The sequence below is a fragment of the Pinus tabuliformis genome, chromosome X (genome assembly GCF_031772625.1).
Source record: "Pinus tabuliformis cultivar Carrire ecotype Pingquan chromosome X, CPIR1, whole genome shotgun sequence".
In the NCBI taxonomy this organism is placed as follows: domain Eukaryota; kingdom Viridiplantae; phylum Streptophyta; class Pinopsida; order Pinales; family Pinaceae; genus Pinus; species Pinus tabuliformis.
The window spans coordinates 1345742272-1345748271 of NC_142308.1; positions in this window are offsets into that span (position 1 = coordinate 1345742272).

Genomic DNA, 6000 nt, shown 5'->3' on the forward strand with positions numbered 1-6000 from the left:
ATAGCCCATAACAATTGCCTCGCCCAAGATTCATACCTATAAATCTCCAAGTATTTCTTTCTAGAACCATGAGACCAGTAGCTATAAACTTTTCACCAACAATATCACTGTCAACAATGTACAATGCCCTCTGCACAGGTTCATGGATATCTCTTTCAATAAAAGCAGAGAAATGAGTTCGCCATATGTTGAGATGAGGATTAGCAGCACAGCAATATACCTCAAATGCTATGTTCTCTTCTTCTCTATCACAATCCTGTCACTGACATCTCCTAGCTTCCTCAAGATCATTAAACACATGAACTGCGGCGCAGGGAGACCTTTGAGTCAATAATTCATTTGGTCATGTCTTCTGAACCAGGAGTCGGTTTTGGGAGTGTGATATACCATTGGAAAGCTCTTTTCGAGATTCTTTTGATGGACACACTTATGAAATGTTTTATGCTAAAGATTCTATGCAAAAAATATCTGAAATCCAGACATAATAACAACCCATTTTGATCCCTGGTGACAGGCTGCGAAGACTGGAACTAACAGACTGTTCGTTAGAATATGGTACTTCTTCGGATCTTTTTTCACGTATACATTCTACGGATGAAGGAAACATTCAATCAATGATGATAGGTGAAGAACCTTGGGAAGATTATCATCATCGTTCCCATCTTCCAGATGACATTGAATATTATTCAAATGAACTAAACCACTCTTCAGTTGTTGATTTCCTTTCGAATTCGGTTTTCATAGACACAATAGGTTCTTAGCAAAACCTGTCAAATATTGAAGAAACGATTTCTATTAATATTTTGACCAAGCCTAATATTGTAGAAAACATTCATGTCGGAAAATCATGTTCTCCATCAGAACTTGATAATTACCGTACTCTCTTTCGTGAATTTAGAGATATATTTACATGGTCATACGAGGAGATGCCAGGAATTGACTCTAGTATTGTTGAACATGAAATCAAAATGTATGCTGATGTAAAACCAACACGACAACGACTTCAACCTATTCATCCAAAGAAAGTCGATGCCATTAAAGCAGAAGTTGAAAAGCTTTTTCGTATTGGTTTCATTTACCCTTTACCTCTTACTAACTAGGTTTCCAACATTGTTCTTGTCATGAAGAAACAAGGAACAATTCGAGTGTGTGTCAATTATAGGGATGTAAATCAGGCATGTCCAAAAGACAATTATCCTACTCCTTTTATCGACCAGATTATTGATGAATGTGCCGGATGTGAAATATCCTCTTTTATGGATGGTTTTTCCGGCTACAATCAAATCAATATCCGCCCATAGGACCAATCTAAAACTGCCTTTATTTGTCCATGGGGCACATTCGTGTATAGGAAACTCCAATTTGGTTTGAAGAATGTAGGGGCTACATTTGAGACGGCAATGAACTATGCCTTCCATGACATGAAGCACATTGTTCAACCTTACCTTGACGATTTACCTGCTCATTCACAAAAGCGGATTGATCACCTGCAACATTTGAGATCAATATTTTTACGCTGCCGACACTACAAGATATGACTCAATCCACACAAATTTGAGTTTTTTGTTGGTTCTGGTCGATTGCTTGGATTTGTAGTGTCTAAAGATGAAATTCGACTTGATCCATTAAAGGTTCGGACGATTCTTGATTTGCCTCCACCTTCAAATCTTTTACAGTTACTGAGACTCCAAGGGAAGGCTAACTTTCTGAGGAGGTTCATTCTGAATTACGCTAAAATGGCTAAAGGTTTTACACGTATTTTGAAAGAAGGGATACCCTTCCATTGGGATCAGGTTGTGCAAGATTCCTTTGATGCTCTTAATGATACCTTGATTAGAGCGTCATTATTGTACTCTCCGAATTATCAAAACGACTATTACCTGTATCTCGCCACTGTATATAAAACCATTGGTATGGTTTTAGTCCAAGAGAAAAATGGGATTGAACATATAATTTATTATTTGAGTCACAATCTCAATGATACAGAAAGTAAGTACTCCTATGTTAAGAAACTAGCTTTGGCAGTTGCGCAATTTGTTCAGATATTTCGCCATTACATCCTTCTCTGGAAGACCACTGTCATTTCGGATTGCAACCCTATGACATACATTTTGTCACGTCAATTTCTGTGGGGGAAATACTCAAAATCGATAGTCATTTTGCAGGAGTTTGATCTGGAATTCATCGAGTCTGAATCAAAGAAATCTCTCATTTTCGTCGAGCTACTTTGTGACCTTCCCTCAACCTCCATTGATTCAACAACTGAACCATCGATTTTGGATGAGTCTCTGTTTCTCATATCGTCATCTGACCCGTGGTATCGAGATATATTGATCTATATCCAGACCCAAACTTTCCGACCTTATACCTCTCGTTCACAAAAGCGACGTATTTGATACCAAGCCAAAGATTATCTTATCATTGGCAACACTCTTTACTGTCATGGCATCGATCTGATTTTAAGGAGGTGCCTCACAGAAGAGGAAGCCAAGAAATTCCATTTAGGTGCTTGTGGTGGACACTTATATGGATATGCTACCACACAGAGAATTCTTTGTGTCGGTTACTTCTGGCCAAATATATTCAAAGATTGTATTATTGTCGTTAGAAGTTGTCACGCATGCCAGATTTATGACCGAAAAACTAGATTACCACTTGCACCATTGCATCCAGTCGTTGATGTTGGACCGTTCGCCAAATGGGGCATTGAATTCATGACATGTAACCCCACCTTGGCTGGGGCGCATGGGTATATTATAGTCATCGTTGACTATTTTACCAAATGGGCCAAGGCAATGCCAACATTAAACAATAGTGGTGAAACTGCTGCTCTTTTATTTTTTAACCATGTGGTTGTCCGGTTTGGTGTACCACAAGACATAGTTATAGATCATGGATCGCATTTTCGCAATCACATGATGGATGAGTTGACTGCTAAGTTAGGACTATCACATGATAGTTCTACCCCTTATTACCTGCAAGTGAATGGACAAGTTGAGGCCATCAACAAAGTATTGAAGCAGATATTGCAAAAGAATGATATGGGTTCATAAACGAAACTGGCATTTAACCTAGTACTCTACCTTGTGGGCATATCAAACCTCGATGAGAACTACAACTAGATTCACACCCTTTCAGTTGGTGTACAGTTTAGAAGCAATATTATTGATACAATGCGAAATTTCATCTCTCAAACTTGCGATTGACCTATTACCCGACACTTCTGAGGAAGAAGCATGTTTCTTGGAATTAATCCATCTGGATGAAACCCGTCGTGAAGCCGCATTAGCTAACAAAGTGCATAATAAATGAATCAAGGCGCAATATGATAGAAATGTCAAGCCTCGTATCTTCTTAGAAGGAGACCTGGTCTTGCTTTATGATCAGGAAGTTGATAAACTTGGAGGAGGGAAATTTGAACCAATGTGGATGGGTCCTTATATTGTCAAGCATGTTTTGGAAAAAGGTGCCTACAAGTCAGTAGATTATAATGGGATTCCATTGTCACAACCCCAAAATGGGTTGTACCTCAAACATTACTATGCTTGATTAACTGTAGTAAAACTTACTGTATATATGCTTTCATTGCATGTGTGTGTGCCAATGTGTGCCTTTTAGAGTTTTTTATCTGGCTAGTAATCCACTTTGCATTTTTTGCAGATGTCAGAGTCTTCGAAACCATTTGTTGGTTATGCCGATGGTGCTAATCGTAGTACGTAGAACCTATCTTCTGCAGCATGGGCCATTTTCGCTCCAAGTGGCGACTTAGCGAGTTTTCGAGGGATTTCTATCGATCGATTGATGAACAACATCGCTGAGTATAGCGCATTGATTGAACTTCTCTTTGATTCCATTTCACTTGGCATTTTTCGAATCATCGTTAGGTTGGACTCACAACTCGTTGTACTACAACTAACAAACATTTATACTCCCTGAAATCCAACAATTTTTTGCATAATCCTTAGAGTTTGTATTTTGGAAAGGTATTTTAAATACATTCAATATCAACATATTTCTAGAAACTTTAACACATTAACTGATTCTCTAGCGAATTATGTGTTAAATAGACATTTGTGAAACATGTAAAAGTAATATTTTCAATTCACATCACTAGTTGAATAGGATTGCACATAACCATAGAAAACTCTAAAAGTAAAATAGATATGCGTTTTAAAAGCTTTTGCAAAATTTGTGTCGAAGAAACGTTTGGTCACCCTACCACAAAACTGAAAATGCATGCAAAAAACATCCTAAGTAGATCTAGTGGTGCTCACGATAACAGGTCACAGCCTATGCTATCATGCGCAAAAGCCTCATCCAGTGGATTGGAACACCAATAGTGTGTCGCTGCAACCTCATAGGTAACTCCTCGATCTGGACATCTGGAATACCAAGGCTTAATCACTCTATGTGATCCTACAACTCTGCCAAGGTCTTGGCCAAATCTAAGTCCTAGAGAACTACTCTCCCAATGTTTCTCTGCGCTGACCAACTGCACCCTATTGGTGCCCCACAGGTCGAATAGTACCCACATCTACATGCATGAGAATGATTTTAGTTTAGTCTTAGAAACATTAAAAACACAAAAAACATGTAGAAACTTGAAAAATCAAAAAACACTTTGGTCAAACAATTTACCTATAGCACCCCATTGTGCTCCATCTGGTAGAATCAAATCTAGATCTCCACATAAATCCATCCCTGAGTATGTATGCTCCTCAATGATAAGATGTTGTCGATCAAGCCAACTGAAGAATGCAGTGGAAAAAATGATTGTTGACTGACTCGCATGTCGATCCATCAATTCAACCCACCTCTGCATACATGGATCTCTAGGACCAGCTACACCCAGTGATACATGTTGTGGTTGCATCAATGGGATTCTCTCTAAGGTAAAAGCGATTAAGATCGAACCATAGCAGAAATTATTCATCTTACCACTTTTTACCTTGGTCAGTTGTTCTTTCAGTGAAGAAAACACAGCCTCACACCAGTTGAATACCTTTGGCTCTAGACACTCAAGTGCATACTGCATATATGATCTGTTCGCCAAATGTAGTGTCACACTGCCAGCCAATTTTTCGATTTTGAAGAGGATCATTCTCAAAGGAAAATCACCTACATCCCTGATATTTATTTTCCCATCCTTGCTAGGCTGTGTACCTGGCCGACAAAACTGTCGAATGTAATCTCTCACCGATTCACCTCCACGGGAAAATCTAGAAAGTGAGATGGGGGCACCTCACCTCAACAGTCTAGTAAGAAAGTAAATATCATCAATGGTAATAGGGACCATCTTGTCCCTTATGTGAAATTTATGATCTGTCAGATCTCATTCATGAACAAGGAAATGCAATAGTTCTATTTGTTGCCTCATTTCGAACAAATTGAAGTATTTAAGTAACCCACAATTCTTGAGGGCCTCAACTATACTCGGATTGTTTAAGGAAACCATGTCTTTTTCTTCATGCTCTCTTTCTTGCCATGTAATCAACATTTTGATCTGATGAAAGCCTGAAACATAATCATAAGCTTAGCTAGGATCCTTTCCATGCAAAAAACAGGTCAAATTTTGGAGAAAACAACTAAAAAAATTGGGGAAACTCCCCCAGCACAACCCAGGCACAGAGACAGTGCACTACAGAGTAGGCAACCTTCTATCTGAGTGCTCTTCAGCACAGTTTTAGATGTGAAAGCCTACACTGATCCCAGGGCAAGAAAATGAAACCCTAGAGGCCCAAAAAGACACTAAAACTTGCATGAAATGACAAAAGAATAACCTGAAAGGAAAGAGGAGGGGTATATCCACTACCTGGTCCAGACAGCAAGAGAAATGGTCCACAGAATCTCTCGCAATCAGTTGATGAAGTTTGAGGTAAAAACTAGTCCAAAGCACAAAATTGAATGGTAAGTTCCAAATGGTAAAAATTTCATGGTAAAAACTTGTTTTATGTTTATTTCAAGTTCATTAATCGAGTAAACATTAGTATTTGCCTATGA